Source organism: Podarcis erhardii (assembly GCF_964252035.2).
Source record: "Podarcis erhardii genome assembly, chromosome: 5".
Classification (NCBI taxonomy): Eukaryota; Metazoa; Chordata; class Lepidosauria; order Squamata; family Lacertidae; genus Podarcis; species Podarcis erhardii.
In genome coordinates this window covers 40,494,332-40,517,889 of record NC_138509.1, presented here as the reverse complement: position 1 = coordinate 40,517,889, position 23,558 = coordinate 40,494,332, and the positions used below count along the sequence as shown (strand labels likewise).

The following is a 23,558-nucleotide window of genomic DNA, read 5'->3' as shown; positions in this document are numbered from 1 at the left end:
ATGGATTGGCATATTTGGTATTAGGCTCTAAGGCTATCAGGTGATTCCTGAAGAAAGAATTTTTTTTCTTTATTTTACTGACGTGCCTTAGGAACGTGAAATTTGAAAAAACACTGGTTTAAATGTCCAGATAGCATCGATATTGCTCACTGGATTGTACTACTTGGCTTGAAGCGTTCTGTCAAATATATGTCAAAGGCTAATTGGGCTGTGAGCCTTCCTTCCACAGTGGCCTACATCAAAGCTATGCCCCGGATCTGGCAACTGTAGATGGAACAGATATAAATAATGTAAAGGTCTATCGATCTGGGAGCCTGCAATGTTGCTTCCAAATGCATCTCTATGGGAACCAACTTGGTCTACATTTTCTTCATTCTGCATCCCGTGTGATACTGACCCACCTTTGTACAAGTGCAGCAGTAATAAGAAAAGAAAATCACCAGCTGAAATCAACACAATGACTTCCAATGGTGTTAAGACAAAAGTAATTACTTAATGGTTATTTTGATTGATCATTGAATGGCCACAGTGCCGGCCCTGCTAGGAGGCACATTGAGCATCATGCCTCAGGCAGCAAATTGGAAGGGGTGACAGAAGTATGTACACTGCCACTTGCCATTTAAAGCAAATGACTTCCTCTAAAGAACCATCAGAACTGTAGCTTCCCCATCACAGAGCTACAATTCTCATTACCTTTAACAAACTACAATTCCCAGGATTCCTTAGGGGGTGTCATGTGCTCTGTATGCTGGAGGTGCTTTAAGCATATGGTGTGGATCTGCCCTACGCGGTAAGAGGAAAAACTCACCAGAGACAAGAAACAAAGAAAGACAGCAAACAAAAAACGTAGGACTCCAGCACATGTCAGCATCTATGAACAAGTGCACAAATTGCAGCTTTGCTTGTAGTCAACCGCATTGATTAAGCACTGCTCAGACTTTCAGAAGCTTGGGCCCACGGGAGTATCTTTGTATTGGGCAGCTCAAGGCTTTTGCAGCTGCATACAAATAATCTTTGGATGCATCTGATGTCTGTAGGATGTCATTCTTGATGCTGCTGCTGCTGCTGCTTTCCCCCTCCATTCCTAACATTCCTAGTCAGCCCTGCCATTCTTCTCCTCCACTTTGAAGATGCATAAATCACACTGATACAATTAACTGCATCTAAGCCTGTTCTACCTGCAATAGCTACTTTTTCACTTATTAGAAGTCACAGTGTTCTATTGAGCTCCCCACTATCGTTATCTGGCCAGTCTCTTGTGTGTTACGCTGATCAGAGCCACATATTTTACTGCTTAGGCATCATCTGTCCTGTCGTATGCCTTACTGAGATTTTGAAATTAAAAACAACAAGAAGTCACAGTTCTGCCTCAGTGTAGTCAGATATAATGCTAATGTCACAGAAGCCAGGAAACCTGTGGGGTAGTTTATTAAGATAACCATTCAGCTTCCACCCTATTTACTTAGCCAAGCTGACAACAACTTCCTATCCATTGTTTCGATGGCCCAGATAGTTGTAAATGGGATGTAAATTATATCCACTGAGAGTGGATTCAACCACAACTTATGTTACATTGATTAGTTTGTATAATGCATATGAAGTGAGGCGCACGACCCCCTTCTCACATGAACCCAGGAACATGGAAGTCGCTTCCATGTGATGCAAAGCAGCCTTATGCTTTGGATTGTGTGTGTGTGTACATGTATGTGAATGGAGCAAACGAGTAAGCGGGACAGAGCCAGGGTTTGTGGGTCTTTCCCACCCAGTCAGAGTCCTTTCATTCAATGGGGTGTCAGTTGGGTGGGAACGACCTGCACAAGCCATGTGGTTGCTTCATTCACACACACACACACACACACACACACACACACACATGTCTCACCAGTGGAAGACCTCATTAAAAGGAAGTGACTCCCACACATAGGCACCTAATATTAAACATGATGCAGAAAAAGAGGAGAGAGAGGTGGTTTCCCCTCCTCTCTCATAACACGAGAGTGATCCAAGGAAATCGAATGTTGGAAGATTCAGGACAAGCAAAAGAAAATGTTTCTGCACACCACTTTAAAAGGTGGTTAGATAAATTTTTTGGAGGTGAAAGCTATCAGTGGCTACTAGCCACAATATGTAAAAGGTAAAGGTAAAAGACCCCTGGATGGTTAAGTCCAGTAAAGGCGACTATGGGGTCGCTGCGCTCATCTCTCTTTCAGGCCGAGGGAGCCGGCGTTTGTCCGTAGACTGCTTTCCAGGTCATGTGGCCAGCAGGACTAAACCACTTCTGGTACAACGGGACACAGTGATGGAAACCAGAGTGCACAGAAATGCTGTTTACCTTCCCACTGCAGCGATGCCTATTTATCTACTTGCACTGGCATGCTTTCGAACTGCTAGATTGGCAGGAGCTGGGACAGAGCAATGGGAGCTCTCCCCATCACGGGGATTCAACCACCAACCTTGATCGGCAAGCCCATGAGGCTCAGTGGTTTAGACCACAGCACCACCCACGTCCCATAAACACGTTTATGTACCAGTTGTTGGGAATCGCAAGCGGGGAGGGTGCTGTTGCACTCATGCCCTGCTTGTGGGCTTCTCGTAGGTATAGCTCCTGTGAGAAGAGGATGCTGAAAGAAAAGGGCATTTCTCCTGATCCATTAGAGAGAGAGAGAGAAGGGGTGTGTGCCCTAATTCATACGACTTTCTCCATGCGGTCAGATGTTGACCAAATGGAAGTTGATGCTATCTGGCCTCAAAATACTCAGATTTAGCGCAGATGCTCAGATTCACCACATGGCTGAAAGATTCACAAAACGTACCCTTATTGTTTAAGGCAGTGTTTCCCAACCTTTGGTCTCCAGCTGTTTTTGGACTACAATTCCCATCATCCCTGACCACTGGTCTTGCTAGCTAGGGATGATGGGAGTTGTAGTCCAAAAACAGCTGGAGACCAAAGGTTGGGAAACACTGGTTTAAGGCACCATTCCACTCTGTGGCTCATGCTGTGTAATGCTTCTCTCCTTCTTTTCTTCTGGGCTGAAAGGGATGACGTGTTGTTCCTTGATGTGTTTCTAAAAGTAATTTAATCAAATGCTTCCTGCTTTAATTTTACACTGTTAAAAAATCCCCAAGGCCATTTATAATACACATTCAAATGATAAAACAACCTAAAACAAATACCTCCCCCCCCCCAAAAAAAAGATAAAAGAGCAGTAGAAGTATATAAACCAGCAGAACTGCATGTAAAATTCTTAGGAGCACAAAATTTCAGAGAGAGAGAAGAAAGTAGTAATAATAACTTTTAAAAAATAGCATTCCCCTCCCCCCAAATCTCCCAATGTTCATGTGGGCAGACTGAGAAGCAGATTTGGGTGACAGCCAGTTGCTAGGGTGCCCTCTGCATGGGCTTTAGAAAGATGGCCGCTCCTGACCAATCCCCCATCCTGCTTTCTGACATGCTTGACACTCATTGGGCACCACAGCTGCCACTCGGGTAGGTCACTGAGCTTTCCCCCATTCTTTCCAGTCTATCAGCGGTTGGTTTAGAGGACACTTGCCTTGTACTGGGTGCTGGCAACCCACACGATGTCACTGCTTCTAAGTGTCACACAGGTTAGAGGTTGCACCAAGTTTTACTGGTAATGAGAAACACATCATGATTGATTTCCTACCTCTGGAAAATAGGAATTAGGTAGTTTTCATATTAGCAAAGTTGGAGGTCATCTTTAGGTGGTAGATAGATTTAAAAAATGTCTACCCAGACATGCAATTTTATTATGTATATTTGCTTTCAAAACTGTTTTTTTTAAAAAAATAAATGTTGATTTTATCAGTATTTTCTTATGATTAGTTAATATTTTATTAAACTTACATTGGGGTTTTTTCTTTTTTTGTTTGTTAAAAAAGAAACCTAACTAACATATAAATTTCATTAAATATAAATGCAATAGAAGCCAGATTGGGTAGCTTTATGTTGCTGCTGTCCCACACTCTCTATAGTGATTAAAAAGTAGACCCCACAGCCTAAATGGCACACATGTCTGATTTGGCTCTTAGGAAGCCTTGCAACAAATATATAAAACAATCCTGTATTATTAATCCCATAAAACAAATCATCATTGCAAGATAGTGTCATACCAAAGGCCACCCATATGAGCCTAGCTGAGATTTTGGTATTTTGCAGTTCATACCTACTTCACTAAATTACATCAACTCTCAAAAAGCACCTCCTCTGTTCTAAACCACATGGATGTAAAATCATTTTGCAGGAGATCTATGGCAAATTGCTAACAATTTTTATTTTATTTTATTTTTTTTATAAAGTAGATGCTTCTACTAAGCCTGTGCATCATAAATTAATGGCATTGCATCAAATACCCCATCTCATTGTAAACAGAAAGGGATAGCTGCCAACCACCTGTTACCCCATCTGTGGACCTTTAGAGTTTTGCCAGGCAACAGTGAATTAAACAAACACCATCAGAATAAGTGTCCAATGAGGCTTGCACAGCTGTGGTTATATATTAAAGATATTTATCAGATACACAGGGGCATATATGCATCTTTCCTCTTCAGAGCACTTCACAATCGAACAGTTTGGACAATGCACAAAGGTGCCTTTTGTTAATGGATGCAATGAGCTAAACAATTCAGGGAGCGACTATAAATGTCAAAGCCTACTAAAAGTAGAATTACAGAATATTTGAGATCAATTACAGAATATTTTAAATCAATTAGCTGTGGTACCCCTGTATTTGACAGAAATACCACTGTATTTGTATCATTGTGATATTACTTAGTAGGTTCAAAAATCCTAAGAATTCTTTCAACGTGGCATGTGGCATTTAGGTTTCCTGTTGTATGCTGGCTGGTTAACTTAAGGGGGGACTCCCTATAACAAAACTGAGTGTGCTCAGTGGCCAAGTGAGGGACAGAAAGGGAGGGAGGAAAATAGGGGTGGGGAAGAGAAAGGCGATGGAATGGTGAATCCTTGAAAAGGGCTTGGTTGGAATCTGGAACGGGAGCTCTCCATGATGCAACATTTTGTTGCAAGTTCCCTTGCTTAGTACTGTATCTGTTTTTTAGTAGCACAAGTCACAGCCCATTGCAGACATTATTTAGCTTTGGGCTGTGTTCTTCAGCCTAGGTTCCCCAATGTGGGTGGACTACAATTCCAATCATCCACACCAGTTTAGCCAAGGATGATGGGAGTTGTAGTCTACCCACATCTGGAGACTCAAGGATGAAGAACATGGGTTTGGGGGGTGTCTGTGTGTTCTTTTTCCACAGTGAGCTGTGCCCCAAAAGTCTTACAAAAAACACCTGTCTTATCAATATACAAACCAGCAGGGGTGTCATTGTTGAACCCAGTTTACAAAAGGTACCAGAATGTTCAAATAGGCCAAAGTCCAACCATTCAGTGTTGCAAATAAATAATTTAGACCTAACATGTAAGCACAGACCAAAAGGAAAGTTAACAAGCAAGCAGTACATAAATACAACTCAAAGGAACTGGGACCGTCTCTCTAGCTCTGGGCTTCCTACAAGGGGTTAAGGATGAGTTCTGTTATCTGCCATGCCCGGATACTTTAAAGACATTTGCAAAGACCCCAGCGCAATTTCCCCTTCTGCATTCTTTCAGAGCAGAGAAACAAGACTTTCAAAATGAAGATGAAGAGGTGATCGATTAATACCTGGCCCCGGACGGACCGCGTCTGCGGATGACCCCTGCAGGAGGAACTCGGACCATCTCTCTGGCTGCTTGCAAATGCCAGAGAGAGGAGCCACGGGGATTTTAAATGTCAGTCTCGGCTGGGTCCTGCTACATCCCTTACTTGGCAGCGGAGAGGAAGGGGAGGTGGAGAGGGAGGCAAGCCTCTGTAACCTTGGCAACGCAGAGAGTGGAAGCAACAATCCCCACCCTGCTTAGGATGCTGGAGAGGAATTTGTTTTCCGCTTTGAGAAAAGCCAGCCGCGAATTAGGTGGCTGCAGCTGAGGGCTGGCCTTGCTGCTGGATCGAGCGCCTTTGCCTTTCCCTTCCTGAATGGGAGGGCCTCCGTTTCTCCAAGTGAGCTCCTCCGATGACGTGCCTGGAGTCGGCTGCTAGCTGCAGTGTCACTGCAATGGCTGAGGGGCGGCTGTTGGATGCTCGCAGTGAGCTCATTTTTCCCAGGAGGAAGGCGAGCATCCAGAGCATCGCCCGGCAACTGCAACCTGCTGGTGAAACCCCTCTCTAGCTCTTTGCCTCAGTTAGGCTGGCTTGAGTCTCCACTTTCAGGGTGTGTACCTGGTGAGCAGCTTTTTTAAAAAACAAAACCTGTATGGTCGATTCCACCCCTCCTCCTCCTCCTCCTCTTCCCTCCCTCCCTCCCTCCCTCCCTCCCTCCCTTGCTTTCACCCCCCCCCCCAATAATAATGCTGGACTAGACTTGACGAATCATGCTTTCATCACATCTGGTCCTAAGCCGTTTGGAGAACAGCGTATATAACCTGCAGGGAGAGAACGGACTTTTGGATTGCTTGATTTTTGCAGTTAGAAAATGCTAAACCTCTTGCAAAATGCAAGGTGAATGGCAACCCCTCCCACTCCCCTCCCCGCGCAACCCCCCCCCCCCATGCTGCTTTAAACCTGCCTGCTAGGAACAGCCTACAGGTTTTAGGCTGAAGTGCACTGCAATACACGGAATGTTGTTTCCTTCAGGTAAAGCAGACCAGCAATGTGCCCATCATGATGGAACTTGCCTGTAAGGTCAGTCTCTCTGCATATTTTTGCCTCTTTCTGCACCCGAGTGGTATCGGTGTCTTTGCACACACAGTTATATAACTGTCTGCTTGTGCATTCTGGAATTAATTCATTGCCAGGTTCACGGGTGTTTTTTTTGCATGCTATGCTATGCTAAGCTATGCCATGATTTGTGTGATGTATCAGTTGGCTGTAGTCTGGGTAATAAATATAGGTTGGTGGTGTTATTTCTTTTATGGGAAAAAAAAATATTTTTAATGGGAAAGAAAAGGCTTTGCCAGATCCACAGCGTTATATTCTATTGCATAATGTAGGGAGCTGCACCCATTTTGATTTGGTTGCTTCAGATACAAATTCTGAGTAGAGCTGTTAGTTACAAGGTCCCACCTGCACTTTCACATATTGAGCATCAGCATTATTATTTGGGGTGGGGGGGGTGAAGAGAGAGAGTCTAGCAAATTGCACTGAGCTCCTGTGTGCTGTGGACACCTCTTCAATTCTCTTCTATAACAATAGAGCCCTCTGGGGTTTAATCTGCAGTTAAAAGGGAATTTCCCATTTTATCACCCCTGTTTCCCTGGTCGGTGATAAATGTCAGTTTGGCCCATTAAGTGGCTGGACCTTCCAGTTCATAAAAGCTCACTAGCTGCAGTCAGCATACAACAATGCAGGTGGAGTTTGGAGTACAAAGATAGCAGGTGCAATTTTTTTCCCCTTCTTTTTTGGGATTGTTACTTTCCCCCCTCTGAGCAATCCTGGTAAGATGGGACTTGGTACAATGGGATTCACCTCCATCAATGGTTCCCTTGGGAGAATTGAACAGTTTCTTTCTGCCTTCCATTCTGATTTGCTGCTGTTGGCCTTTACCTTACTGAAGTACTGTGTTGTCAGCAATGTCATCCTTTGCTTTAAATACAGGTTTGTAGGGAGTTCTCTCTGTGTATGTGAAGGACCGGGGTGGAGGGAGGCAAGGTTTGGAAGAGGGAGCTGTCGCTTCAAAGTTTAGTTTCCACTACTTATATGAAATTAACTGCCAGGCATCTCATAAGAAACCAAGGACAACACATATGACAGTAGGAACTGCTCAAGACAAAATGTTAGAAGAGCACTTGAGAAACAGAGCCACTGCAATGTTTAGGGCTGCAATCTGATAACTGCCTACCTGGGACAAAGCCCCACTGAAGTCCATGGGACTTACATCCAAGTAAACATGGATAGGTTAAAACTTCCCCCATCCCCAAAAGAATATTGACCCAGAAGTACAGATATAAATGGCAAGTGAATAACATTTTAGATGATTTTCTTGGTGGCCTCAATCTGCCGGACGAATTGAAGAAAGCTTTCATTGTGGATTTCTGTATGAAGATAATAATTTTAAATAACAACCTAGGCTTGCATTTTTTTCAAGCATTTTATCCCTTCTGTGTATCTAATCACCGGTATACATTTCAGCATTTTATTTCAGGAGATTAACTATACTGTATAAGCAACCTCATAAATATTTGCTACCATCCAGGGGAATTCTCAAGCTCTGTCTTGTTGGGTATACTAATACATAATATTTCATTTCAGCATTGGGTGGGGGGGGGGGCAAATAGATGAGTCTCCAGAATGATCTTTAGATGACACCTGAAAAGACACAACAGTCTTTTAGCAGTAACAGCATTAATTGAGCACAGCAAACTTCCCATGGGTTCTTAAACCACCCATATTCCAAAAACAGATTGAATTTTATATTGTGGGGTGGAGCCCACCAACATTTTAACAGCTGATTAGCTTGGTATTTATAATCCACAAGGGTTGTTTTCTCTTGCAAGAAACCTTGCAACATATATGGTCCATTACAATAACAGGATATGTAGATTGGTGAATGATTAACTGTTGCAGCTTAGATTGTGTGTTAACATAAAAGGTACTGGAGCATATTCCAAAAGGAACTGGAGCACAAAACAGACTCCCATTGATTATATAAAATAGCACCATTTACTGAATCTCTGTTGTCCAGTACCCCAGATTACCCAAATGAACAGTGTGTGAATATCCCAAAGGGGACAACCCTCCCATTTATTTGAATTTCTAAATATCCAAAATATTTTTCTTTTCTTTTCAACTTTCTGAGTACCGGTATGTTTGGTCAACACTCATTAAAAACTCACCAGCACATTAGACATTCTTTGCAAAAAAATAAAATCGAAAGTAAATCACCAATTCTGCCATTCTTACAAAAACCATTGCCAAAAGTTCAGATTCTGCATTTGCATCTATAGCTGAGACTTAGGTTATCCATATATCTTATGTCTACATATGTATAAGATATATACATAAGATTAGATAAGTAGATAAATAGGTATCGCTGTGGTGGGAAGGTAAATGGCATTTCTGTGCACTCTGGCTTCTGTCACAGTGTTCTGTTGCATCAGAAGTGGTTTAGTCATGCTAGCCACATGACCTGGAAAGCTGTCTGTGGACAAACGCCAGCTCCCTTGGCCTGAAGCAAGATGAGCACCGCACCCCATAGTCATCTCTGACTGGACTTAATCATCCATGGGCCCTTTACTTTTTTTTAATGTCTACATCCTTGAGGCTCCTCCTGATATCGCTGACAAAATACACATATTTTGTCAATGTTCATCTTTAAATTGTGAGAAATGACATTTTAAGAAGCTTTGTATACTGATCAGACTTTATGTGACTCATCCCATTGTGTATTTCTGTGTAAATTCCACTCGATGTTCCATTACCTCTTTTGTCTCCTTTGCTTCCTTTTAAATTTCACTAGGACTTGTTTAAGTTGTATTCAATGTTTTGTTTTTTTCAGGAAGAGCTAAATGAATGGTTCCAAATGAAATTTAAGTATCCTATGCATATTTACTAGGGAATAAGTTCCATTGAACTCAGTAGGATTTATGTTTGAGTAAATATGCTTAGGATCAGGCTATTACAGTGAAATTCTTTAGTATTTACTCAGGCCTAAACCACACTGAGTTAAGCTCAGTGGGGCTTACTTCCCAAGTAAGTGTGCGTATGATTACAGTAGAGCTGCCATACATCTGGAATTTCCCAGACATAGCCAGGCTTTGTCTGTCAAAAATGGCATCCGGGTGGAATTTTCAGGAAACGGCTATAATGTCCGGGGAAACCCAGCGTATGACAGCCCATATCACGAGTGTTCTTTTTTGCGGTGATTTCCCTTTTAAAAAAAGTTTAAAACTTCAATTTTCATGCCCAGATTTTCACTTTTTGAAATATGACAACCATAAATTACAGAATTAGGTGTGTGTGTGTTTTCTTGCTGTAATAATATAATGTGTGGATGAGGCCATACATGCCTTCTTCCTCCCATCTAAGCCTACTTTGGCCAATAACACAGCCAGCTCAAAAAAGCAGGGAACTGTGCTCTCAGCAGATCAGCTGAGATAGATGGAAGTTTTCCAGCTAATACTTGGCCATAGCTCAGAGGAAGATTACCTGTTTTGCATAGGAAAGCTCCTAGCTTCCATCACTGGCCTCTTCATGTAGAGCTGGGGATGACCCCCACCTAAAAACTTGGGAAGCCATTGCAAGCCCTGTGGACAATACTGAGTAGATGGACCAGTGTTCTGACTGAAGGAGCTCAATGGTCTGACTTTGTATAAAGCAGCTTTCTAGGTTCCCCTGTGCTTAGCCCATTCTGTTGCAGCACAGGTCTGCTTGATCCAGGCTGAGTTGTGTTGATGATCTGACTGGTATACTTGGAAGTCAGACCAATAGATCCAAAAGGAATTATTTCCAATTAGTGGGTTTGGCATTTGGTTAGGTACTAAATCTGAACAAATAACGACTACGACCTTTGGTGGAGATAGGAAAGCTTAAGATACTAGACTTAATGGGCTTCCAGGCATACCTTCTTTAGATGGGAAGAGCTGTAGCTCAGTGGCAGAGCAATTTGCATGGTATGCAGAAGGTCCCAGGCTCAATCCATAGGTCGTGTCTGAAACCCTGGAGAGCTGTTGCCAGCCAGTGTAGACAATACTGAACTACATGGACCAGCGGTCTGATTCAATATAAGGCAGATTTCCATGTTCCTATGTGATGTGTATTAGTTTACTTACTTAAAAAGTATGCTAAGCCAGATCTATTACATTTAGGGACCTTTTGCTGATTCTGCCCTGCGTCTTCTGCTCCAAGGTCCTACTCTGATGACACCACTGACTAGTGCTGTTGCAGCTGAGCTAAACTGGAACTATTTGTGCATGGAGCCTGCCCATTCTCTCCAAGAGAAATCTATTTTTCCTCCTCCCTTATTTTCATTTTAGATAGGGCCTGCAGAGCTTTGTTCAGGCTACAGTGGCTTCCAAGGACAACGAAGGCCATCAGAGCAAAGTGGTTCATATGTCTGGGCCATTAATGGCAGTCCTCTTCTGTGTAACGCTGCTACAAAAATAAAAGATCAATATTAAGAGGCTAAATATGGTTATATGCAAAACCCTATATAATTTGGTACTTGTAAAACCAGACAGTTTACTACTCTGTTCATGTATTTATTTTTATCACTTATAAAATAGTCTCAACCTTTTCTTTTAAAAAATGAACTCATTAAATGAGCAATTCACTAGCCTACAACTTTTATTAATATGCAAAGTATGTCATGCTTTTTCATTAGCACAGAACTTTATGAGACGCTGAGAGCACATTAAAAGAATCTCATTTCTTGTTTTATTACGATTATCTAGGGTTTATTGAACTTGTAGTTGTAGAGAGTTATAGCCAACAGTGGTGTGCAGCATCACTTTGAAGAACATTTATTTCCCAATATGTATAGGATTGTGTTGTTAGTTGTACCTACATCCTATTGAAATTAATGGCCACCTATGTCATAGAAAATTTGTCCCATTGACAATGGCACCTATTGTAAGTCCAGTTAACTTCACCCAACCCATGGTCCACAATAGTCCTTTCAGAAGTGGGTTGAAATGGGCAGCACTGAGGTCACAACTGTAGCCTGCTGAAAGTAAGGAAGAGGCAGATCACATTGCCACATTCAAATCTTCCTCAGCACCATTCTGTTTAGCTCTGGGTAAAAGCAACAGCAATAAGCTCAAGGCCTATTGGCTGTCTTTCTAATTTGTTAAATGCAGGTTTCAGCTAACTTTGACACAATTTTTCAGATTATTAATTACTGGTTACAGTGGACTGCTTGGGCAGCAAGCCTATCCTCACTTACCTGGAACTAAGCCCCACTTAATTCAATAGGACCTACTTCTGAATAGTTCCTACTGCCAGTCTTGACTTCACTTGAGTCCCACTGATTTCACTCGGTTCAGCTTATTTAGTCTGGATCCAGCCCAATGCCATAATTAACCAATTTTTGAATTACAAATAAAGCTCTGCTTCTGCAGTGCAATCTATGAAAATTAAAGTGCAGTGCACCAATTTCTTTTCCGTGGACTTAGTTCATGTCTACAGAATCCACACTGGTTTGAACCCAGTCCATTGGCTGGGGCTTACACAGCACGACTGCTGATGGATTGCACTCAGTAGACCATAACCCAGTACCGTTTTGCATGTTTAAACTTAATTGATTTTACATAGGGTTTAGGTGGATAGCACTGCACTGATTTGCAGCCCTGATGCTCTTTTAGTCTTTTAGATAGATGATAGATAGATAGATAGATAGATAGATAGATAGATAGATAGATAGATAAATTTATTGTCATTGTCCGTATATACACAGTATACACAACAACGAAAATCAAACACCCAAGACCGGATTCACATACACATTTGCACGTATCTCCAACACTCTCATCCTATTCAGACATAATCTATTAAAACATACATAATCCAGAATATAACACAACCTATTAGAAGCATAGCATAACCTAAAACCTATCTCATTCCTTACTACTCACTGCTTGCTATTTCTTACAACTGGCCCTGAGATCATTATTTAGTGCAATCAGAGCTCTTGGATAGAAACTATTCAGAAGGCGTGTGGTTCGTGTTTTCATTGTCCTGTATCTTCTGCCCGAAGGCAACAGTTCAAAGAGGTTGTGAGCAGGATGGGTGGGATCTCTCAGGATATTGTGTGACTTCTTCAAGCTGCGAGACGTGAAGATCTCATCCAGGGTTGGTAGTTGGAGCCCAATAACATTCTGGGCAATTTTAATTATTCTCTGTAAAGCTTTTTTATCCATTCCAGAGCTGCTCCCATACCATGATAATATACTATAGGTTAAGACACTCTCAATGGTACTATGATAATAGGACAGAAGTAGGTGCTGAGATAGATTCAATCCTCTGAGCATTCTCAGGAAATACAACCTCCCCTGCACCTTCCTCACAACCATATTAATATTTGCAGTCCATGAGAGGTCCTCAGAGATGTAAGTGCCCAGGTATTTAAAACTACCAACCCTCTCCACCTCCTCGCCATTTATGTGCAATGGTAAAAATACACTTTTCTTTCTCCTAAAATCAATTATGAGTTCTTTGGTTTTTTTGGTGTTAAGCATAAGATTATTTTCTTTACACCATTGAATTAACCCCTGTACTTCTTTCCTATAAGCAGCCTCATCATTCTCACTAATGAGCCCCACCACTGTTGTATCATCCGCAAATTTGATGATTGTGTTGGACTTATACAGTGGGGTGCAGTCAAATGTGTACAGGGAATAGAGAAAGGGGCTTAACACACACCCCTGAGGGGCTCCTGTGCTTAATACTAGAGTAGAAGAATAGTAAGGTCCCATTCTCACTGTCTGCGGCCTATCGGTCAGGAAATTCCTTACCCACAAACAGATCTTCTGATGTATACCTAAATTGGTCATTTTAAGGAATAACCTGTCTGGTAGAATTGTATTAAAGGCAGAACTGTAGTCCACAAACAACAGCCTTGCGTAGGTTCCCTGTCGTTCTAGATGACTCAGTACAGTATGGACAGCGATGGAAATAGCATCATCAGTAGATCTATTTCTTCTGTATGCAAACTGGAACGGGTCTAGAGTGGATGGAAGACCAGCCTTAATATAATCTAGCACCAATCTCTCAAAGCATTTCATAACGACAGATGTTAGGGCTATTGGTCTGTAGTCATTGAGAGATACCACCACTGACTGTTTAGGGACTGGCACTATAATCGATGTTGTCAGGGTTTTAGGGAGAGAGGAGACAGAGAGCGAGGGCGAGGAGGAAGAGGACGACAACGAGCCGAGGTTGTCCCAAAGTCCGTCTAGCGAATCAGAGGATTCCCAGAAGGGAGCCCCCCTGGTCAGGCCAAGGGGCAATAGACAGGGAATCAGTCAGAGAGAGGGGAACGAAGAGGGAATCCCCAGTGGGAGTGGCAAAGCGGGACCAGCTCCCCCGTCGGAACGGAGTAGAGGGGGGGGAGATGCCAGTGTGTCAGAAAGAGCAGGACAGGAAGGAGGAAGGGGGAGGAGTTCGGAGCAAGACGTCCTGCCTGAAAGGGAGGAGTGTAGTACCGAGAGCAGCGTAACTGTAGAAAGGAAGGTCAGAGGCAACGTACGCGCGCCAAGTTCAAATATAGAGGCGCGCGGAAATGAGGAGAGCTCTGAGGAGGAGCCTGGTGCCAAAGCACGAAGGAGGGGGGAGCAGGCGGGAGAAGACTCAGCCTCTGGGGAGTCCTGGAAAGAGGGAAGACAGGGGGGCAGGAAGACCCTGCGGAAAAGGAAAGAGAGGAAAAGGTGGAGCAGTACAAGCCTCTTAAATTGGTGCAGGGGAGGGACGGACTCAGAGGGGACTTCTAACATCTAAGGGTAACAGATGCGGAGCCACGGAGTTTGGATGTAATGACGACAATGATCTTCAATAAAACCTTTTGTATATAGCTTGGACTGGACTTTGGTCTCTTGTGAGCTGGGACCCAGGGTGGCTCTGACAGAAAGTCCCCTCCAAAGAACGCAAAATTTTTTTTTTTTGCAAAGCTCACGAACGGTGACAGCCATGACTGCGGAGGAGCAGTTGACAGCGCTGCGAACTACAGTTTCCGAACTCACTGCTGCAGTCCTTGCGTCTCAGAAGAAGCATGACGAAATGGAGAAGCGCTGCCAGGACCTGCAAACAAGGTGGGAACGTGCAAGCAGGGAAGGGTTCCCAGGGTCCAGATCAGAGGGGATTGGACTTGGACGGAGGGGGGGCAGCCTAGTCACCCACTTCGATGGGAACCTGAAGCACTACCCCAGTTTCAGAGCAGACGTTTTGTATGCATTGCACTTGCTTCGTCATGACTTTAAAGATGAGGAGGAGAAAGTGGGGTTTATTGTTTCTCACTTGCATGGGCCGGCCAGAGACTGGTTGCGCAATTTGTGGCGTGAAGATGGCCCTGCCCGCCGCGATGCAGATGAATTCATTAAGGCGATGGATGCCTGCTTCCAGTCTACTGTAGATGTGGATCTTGCACGCAGGGAAATTTTTGGATTGCGGTAAGGCAAAGCCACTGTGCGTCAGTACCATTCTAGATTTTTTGCTTTACTGACTGCGCTAAGCTGGGAGAAGGATTGTGCACCTGTGAGGGATTTGTTCTGGGAGGGGCTCAGCGGTCCCATTAAGGATGAACTTGCCAGGGGAGACAGACCCCAGACCCTGGAGGAGCTTGTGCAGAGGGCTTTGGCGATTGGGATACGGCACGAGGGACGTCCTTGGCACACTGAGGAAGAACGTCAGGTGCGTCCACCAGCGAGGACGTCTTCTTTCATCCCCAGGGAGTTCAGTCAGTCACATCCTTCGCCACTGGGAAGGCAGGGGGAGGAGCCCATGGAACTTGGTGGTGCTAAGGCTCAAGCAACAGCCAGAGCCCCAGCTTCCGGTGCAGTGAAGGCAAAGCCTCCTAGAGGGACCAGGAAGTGTTACATTTGCGACAGTGCACAGCACATGGCGAAAGAGTGTCCCCAGAGGCTGCAGAAACACACTGCAGCTTTAGCAACTGTTGCAGCAGAAATGATGCAAGCAGAGCAACCTCAGGGAAACGACAGTGCCTGGCTGGAAGCAGAGCTGCTGGGGCTCAGCCAGGCGAATCTGTAGAGCAGTCCCCAGCGCTTTTGCAACGCACAGACCCTTTTCCCTCATAGACCCATGCCAGCCGAGTACTTTGATGACTGGCTCTTTACGCCCACATGTTCAGGCAGCACTTTCCACGGCTTTTCTTCAGCTGAAGAAAGGTCGCCGGACTCCAACTCGCCCAGGGGATCGTGTTCGGGGGTGGACACAGAACCCTCTTATTGGTGGGACGAGCAACCAGAGGAGGACTGGCGCAGGAAATGGCTGACGGGACCTTGGCAGGCAGCACCGGACCAGGTACCAATGGAGGAGGGAGAAGAGAACACCTTGGGTCAAGAACCCGAATTCGAACACTCGTACAACGAACTGCAAACAGAGGAGATGGAGGTGCAGAATCTGTATCCTGCGTCCGCCTCCGAAGAGCGGCAGCTTCCACAACCTGCACCCGATGAGCGGAAGGGGGGAAGGGGGGGCTTCGAGGGGGGGATGGATGTCAGGGTTTTAGGGAGAGAGGAGACAGAGAGCGAGGGCGAGGAGGAAGAGGACGACAACGAGCCGAGGTTGTCCCAAAGTCCGTCTAGCGAATCAGAGGATTCCCAGAAGGGAGCCCCCCTGGTCAGGCCAAGGGGCAATAGAGAGGGAATCAGTCAGAGAGAGGGGAACGAAGAGGGAATCCCCAGTGGGAGTGGCAAAGCGGGACCAGCTCCCCCGTCGGAACGGAGTAGAGGGGGGGGAGTTGCCAGTGTGTCAGAAAGAGCAGGACAGGAAGGAGGAAGGGGGAGGAGTTCGGAGCAAGACGTCCTGCCTGAAAGGGAGGAGTGTAGTACCGAGAGCAGCGTAACTGTAGAAAGGAAGGTCAGAGGCAACGTACGCGCGCCAAGTTCAAATATAGAGGCGCGCGGAAATGAGGAGAGCTCTGAGGAGGAGCCTGGTGCCAAAGCACGAAGGAGGGGGGAGCAGGCGGGAGAAGACTCAGCCTCTGGGGAGTCCCGGAAAGAGGGAAGACAGGGGGGCAGGAAGACCCTGCGGAAAAGGAAAGAGAGGAAAAGGTGGAGCAGTACAAGCCTCTTAAATTGGTGCAGGGGAGGGACGGACTCAGAGGGGACTTCTAACATCTAAGGGTAACAGATGCGGAGCCACGGAGTTTGGATGTAATGACGACAATGATCTTCAATAAAACCTTTTGTATATAGCTTGGACTGGACTTTGGTCTCTTGTGAGCTGGGACCCAGGGTGGCTCTGACAGATGTCTTCAGGCAGGTAGGGACAGAACCCTGCAACAGGGATAGATTAAAAATGTCCGTAAATACACCAGCTAATTCTGCAGCACAGTCCCTAATAACTCGTCCCATAATTCCATCCGGTCCAGCTGCCTTCCTAATATTAATGCTCCGAAAAGCACGTTGTACGTCGGAGGTCTGTAATAAAAGTGGTTGTTTATCAGTAATAGTTTCTGATGATGTGCTGGTAGCCAATGCTGTAGTGACGGTGGTTCCAGTTCCCACCTCAAAACGACTGAAGAATTGATTCAGCTGATCAGCCAGGTGCGCACTGCTGTTAGCCAGTTCGTTTTTAATATTTTGCCCTGTAATTTGTCGCAGGCCTTGCCATACACGACGAGGGTCGGAGCTCTCAAAATGCTTTTCGATCCTCCGGCAGTACATAGCTTTGGCATCCCTAATGCCCTTTTTCAGTTTGGCTCTAGCTTCTCTATACTGTTGCGCATCGCCAGAGTGAAAAGCAGCATTCCTTGCCTTTAACAGAAGATACACATCCCTGTTTAGCCAGGGCTTGTTGTTAGGAAACACCCGTATTTGTTTGGTGGTAGTAACGACATCAATGCAGCTTTTGACATAGAACAGTACTATTGAAGCGTATGTGTCCACATTATTCTCCACAAAAAGTGACCATTCAGTGTTCCGAAAGCAATCTTGAAGTTGCTCGGGTGCACCTGCTGGCCACACTCGTATCTCTCTAGTTGATGGTCTAATTCTGCGTACGAGAGGTCTATATGATGGTATCATAAGTAAGGATATGTGGTCTGACTGTCCCAAATTGGGCAAGGGCTTGGTCTTGTATCCATGCATGATGTTGCTATATACTCGGTCTAGGGTATTTCCCCCCCTAGTGGGACAATCATGTGCATTTAGGATTTCTATGGCTGCCTAATTTAATTCTGAGCATTCCTTTAAAAAAATAAAGATATTATCAAATCCAGCCCTCAAATTTCCAAAGACTCCCTTGAAATGGAAACATAGTTTGGACCAATTTCTGAACATCTCATCACATTCAAACATCCACGTTTCTTCCAACCTGAAATGCAAAGCACTCTTCAGGGAGAACTAAAAGTGTTGGAAACAACTGAGAAATGGACATAAATCCCAAGTGAGTCCAGCCACTGAGTACTCTGAATGAGTTTTTGCCTGACAAGCTGAGTGCAAATGGCTCCCCCAGGGATCAAATGTAACATTGAGCATGGAGGCCTTTGTTTTTTATCCATTTGCAGCTGCCATCGCGAAATCTCCTTACACTGCATGTACACAGCCTCCGTGCAACACTGACTCAGAGCATTTCCGCTTTGATTACTGTTTCAATAAGGTTCAGTTCATATATTATCCTGGCACGTGGCTGCCTCCTGGAAATCAAATTGCATAGGCACCCAAGATGAAATGTTGAGCAGGCTTGGTGAGCTTTCCACAGGTAACTAATTGGCCACTGTAGTAAAGAGGATTCTGGACTAGACAGTCCTCTAGTCTCATCCAGCAGGGTTGTTCTGAAACAGTTAGCATAATGGGGCAGCCCCTTGGATCAGACGTCCTGGCATTGTGTCACTGCTGATTACATGGACAGGATGGGCCAGGGAACCAGCAAAGTCAGGGCTGTGTGGACTTACACACCACTGAAGAAGAAGAAGAAGAATACCCCACCCATCTGGCTGGGTTGCCCCAGCCACTCTGGGCGGCTTGCAACACACATAAAAAACATCATAAAACATCAAACATTAATAATAACCATCTGATCTGATACAAAAAAGTTACAATAACTTTAAAATAGACAACCTATATCAAACAAAGCAACACTGAACAATCCACAAAAATTCAATTGTAAACTAGGGTTGCCATATTTCAAAAAGTTCAACAACGGCAGCAAGAATACTTATTGCAAAGACACAAGATCTACCCACCCTGGAAGAGTGGCAGATGAAGGTGATGGACTATATGGAATTAGCGGAAATGACTGGCAGAATCCGAGACCTGGGAGAAGAGTTGGTGGAAGAAGATTGGAAGAAATTTAAAGATTATTTGCAGAAACACTGTAAAATTAGTGAATGTTAAAATGATGTTGGACTGAAAATAAGTGGCATTAGCGATAAAAGTTAAAAAGAGTACGCAAAAATGAATTAGAAATTTGGTGAAACTATAGGGTTACAATATGTGAAGATTTAGAGTTAAGATAAATGAAAGAGGGTAAGGATTTGCTGATTTGAATATTTTAATGGGAATACAAAAAGGGGAGGTGTGAGGAAGTCAAAGAAATAAGTTAATGAGTTCAAAGTTATAAAAAATGGATTTGTTTTAACTTTCTATTTTCTTTTTCTCTATTTTTCTTGTTTTTTGTATCTTGTATTTTTGTTTGAGAGTTTTCTTCTGTTTCTTGTTTTGCTATGCATTTTTGTATTTTTGATTTTGTAAAATTTTAATAAATATTACTTAAAAAAAAAAATATTTCAAAAAGTTGTTAAGTTGTTGAGCTTTTTGACTTGCCTAAGTTCCAGGACAGGGTGCCACCCCCCGGACGTCACTTCTGCCTTTGAAATCCTGGTAATGTCAGGACGTATGTCAGCCCTATAGTAAACAACAAAATTAAACATCAGCAAATAATAATCAAACAGTCCACACCCATTAATTAAAATAAAGAATTACCAAACTATAATCAGTAAAAAAACTGGCATATTAAACTATAATCAGAAAATATAGCAAGTCACAATGCATAAAATACCACAAAGAATACAAAGCCATTGTAAAAGGATCAAATTGAGAACCCAGGGCATACAACCATATATATATATATATATATATATATATATATATATATATATATATATCACTGGACTCCTCTTCTTTCTTTTCAGCTGCTTCTGCCCACGCAGCACTGATCTTGCCCACACAGCATCAGGGTGTGGGGCAGTGACACCACTATTGGGAGTGCAGAGCTGTGGCACCAGCCCCTTCTTCTTATGTACTTATGTCTGTGCAAAGGGCTGCCCAAGTGATTTGTTCTGATAGTAACCGTGCCAGGGAAACCATGCCAGTAATGTGTAGTTTCCTGGCATAGTGATTAGCGACCCGAATCAAAATGGTAGCCTTCAGTGCTAATATTCATTCAGCTTTTCGGCCACAACTGCACAACCTGATAATATAGAAAGTGGCCCTATGAACTGTGACCCATGTGATTATCTGCACTAGGCAAAAAAAACTCAAAACTTTCAGAGAGCGATTGAGTTCTGGTGCACTGTATCTGATACTGCAAACCTTAAGAGTTTCAGCGGCATTATCATTTCCATTCAGATATTCTGAGAGTGGTGATTCAAACTCCCTGGAGAGTGATCAGTGGAATTCTTAAATCAACACTATTTTGCCAGGGTACCGGTGAATTATACATAGTTCTATAAACCTGTCTCAGGATTCTTGTTTGATGTACAGCTGAACCTGCTGTGCAAAAGGGGCTAGGATTAGTCTTTGAAACACCCCATCACCCCATATATGAAGACTTCCAGCAAAGAGCTCCAATTCCCAGAGTGGTTTAAACAACCAATCCCTCTTCCCAGGGAGCTCTGGGAATTGTAGCTCTAAGTCCTGGTACCCTTAACAAACTACAGCTTCCGAAATTCTTTGGGGAAAACCATGACTGTTTGACGTGGCATCCTAGTGCTTTAAATATATGGTGTGAATGGTTATTGCTGTCTGGAGGAGCTGTGGTGCAACAAAAGCAGGACAAAAAGAAACCAGAAGATTTGTGGTACAAAACTTTATTGGATTTCAGCAAAACGTTACAGGACTTGCATTGATTAGAAATGAAGCAGTGTGACCACTTCAAAACGTTTGCAGGTGCAATGAACTACTGAAAGCAAGATTGCATATGACTGCTCCAATAGCTTCATGTGCACAAATCATCATGCATGCTCAATTAAAAAAAGGATGTCTGGAGGAGCCCAGTGGTAGTTAACCCACATAAATACAGTTTTTACTGCTTAGTAAATTAAGCTAATTTAGTGAAAGAGTTTTACAAAGGTATCAGCTAGTGAGCCTTTCAGGGTTTCCCCCCGCTGGTCAAGGGAAGAAGGGTTCTTAGGGATGGGGGAAGTATTTTTGACTCATGTGTCTAAGTGTCTTTCGCATACATTGTTATCCATTGTTATATTTGTAGCTAGCAGCACTATACCTTAAACCAATCATTTCAAAGTTCCTACCTGCAGGCCCAATTGATGCAGCTGAAAACTACTGAGGCCCAGCACTCACAAAATGGTGGTGGGTGGAGATCAAGTTTGACACAATCAGCTGACAATTACATACATCATTTTCAACTAAAATCTACGGTAATCCATCTTTTGAAGTTGTTCCATTTTTTGACCACAGCATTTTCCTCATGGCAAGAAGTTCCACTGCTCAGGTTTCCCTGAGCTAAATAAAAAGGTGTTTTGACAGCCTCCCCATTTTCAGCAGAATTTTCTGATCCAGAAGCTTTAAATGGAGAAGACTTTTTCTTCTCTAGTCTTCCTTCCTGCTGCCATGTACCCCTCAAAAGCATTTTTAGTCCTCCCCTGTACATTCATTTCCCATTCTCCTTTCACACTCAACTTGAACCTTATCCTTGAGCCTTACCTCATTTCCCCCTCCTAGTCCTTTTACATTCACTTTCCCCTCGTATAACACCTTTCTTTTCTTAGCCCCTTCTTTTCTATTCCCACCTTGTTAGTTATAAACATTAACATTTTCTCTCACTTTTTCATCTCCTTCAACACCTCCTCTGGTCCTTTTCCCCCAGTGGAGGAAGACTTTCCTTCCTCTCCCTTTCCCCTTGAACATCTGTCACCTGGCCACTTTCATTCAGCATGCAAAGAGTTGCTGGTGCTAGCATTGGTCTGACCAAAAGGTTATGGGCATATGCCGGCAGCAGGGCAGAGAGGTGAAGAGGCACCACAGCCCACCTGAAAGTGCCCAGGTGAGCCCTGGCCCACTGCTTCAAAAATACTGCCTTACACCCTTCCTCGTCCCCAGCAGGAGCAACCAACCAATTACTGTATTTTTCGCTCTATAAGATGCACCAGACCACAAGAAGCACCTAGTTTTTGGAGGAGGAAAACAAGAAAAAAAATATTCTGAATCTCAGAAGCCAGAACAGCAAGAGGAATCGCTATGCAGTGAAAGCAGCAATCCCTCTTACTGTTCTGGCTTCTGGGATAGCTGTGCAGCCTGCATTCACTCCATAAGACGCACACACATTTCTCCTTACTTTTTAGGAGGAAAAAAGTGAGTCTTATAGAGCAAAAAATACGGTATACCTAGAAGAAAAGGGCTCATCGCTTTTTGGATAAGTTTGCTCTCAGGAAACTTTCCACAGGTCCATGGGCTTTTTCAGGTCTTCTTTGTTATAATGACCTTGGATGTTATCAGCTAATTGGAGCCATTCTGCGATAAGTTACTGTTCCCAGACAGAATCTTGTTATTTTTTTGGCAATTAACTACACCTGGGGGGGAAAGCAGCCCTATCTCTGGGAATGAATTTCAGTCGCGAAATAACTCTTTTTAATCATCTACTGCCAGTGGCTCAGGTTTCTACAAGACAGCTGACAATGGATGGCTATGGGGATGCCATACATAGCAGCACTCATTCTGCGCTCCTAATGTGGGATGCAAAAACGTATGAGGTCCGGACACTGCCTGCATCCTTTATGGGACACCTTGGATGTTTGCTCATATACTACTGTATGCTCAGGAACATGTGCTAGGGATGTTTGCTGGGTTTGGGCTACCTACAAAAAAACATTTGAAAAGACTGAAACTGCCCTTTGTGCTTTTTTGTGTTCATGATGTTAGACACCACCCACCGACTTGAAGTTATAATAAGAGGGAGTTAAAAAGGTAAAGGTAAAGGACCCCTGACAGTTAAGTCCAGTCGCAGATGATCCTGGGGTTGCGGCGCTCATCTCGCTTTACAGGCCAAGGGAGTCGGTGTTTGTACGCAGACAGCTCTTCCAGGTCATGTGGCCAGCATGACTAAGCCTCTTCTGGTGCAATGGAACACCGAAACCAGAGCAGAGCACAGAAACACCCTTTAACTTCCTGCCAGAATGGTACCTATTTATCTACTTGCACTGGTGTGCTTTCGAACTGCTAGGTTTGCAGGAGCTAGGACTGAGCAACGGAAGCTCACCCCATCACAGGGATTCGAATGGCCGACCTTCTGATTGGCAAGCCCAAGAGGCTCAGTGGTTTAGACCACAGCGCCACCCGCGTCCCTCTAAGAGGGGGTTACTGGGAGCTTAAAAGGGTCAGAGCTGTGTTGTACTGAATAGTGTGGCTTGAGCTAGTGCTGGATTTACATATAAGCTAAACAAGCTATAGCTTAGGGCCCCACTCTCTTGGGGGCCCTCCAAATAAAAATTTAAAGGAAAAAAACCTGGATGTACATTTCCAAAATATAAGCTAAAAAACAAATAAAATAAAACCTACATACAGCAACTGTTTTTTTGTGTTGTGTAGGCTCCTATGTGTGATGTGCACATGGATTTAGATACCTATTAGGTCCATAAATTACCATATAGCA

General features: G+C 43.9%; 1 protein-coding gene across 18 annotated transcripts in view; it reads left to right on the top strand.

Annotated features, from left to right (window-relative positions):
- Positions 1–5,637: 5,637 nt before the first annotated feature.
- The window catches only part of JAKMIP3 (Janus kinase and microtubule interacting protein 3), a 115,661-nt gene continuing 97,740 nt past the window's right edge, over positions 5,638–23,558 (top strand). For all 18 annotated transcript variants that reach the window (XM_081863189.1, XM_081863192.1, XM_081863193.1 and 15 more), the window contains exon 1: positions 5,638–6,284. The gene's annotated coding sequence lies outside the window, so the exon portion shown is untranslated. The remainder of the gene's footprint in view (positions 6,285–23,558) is intronic.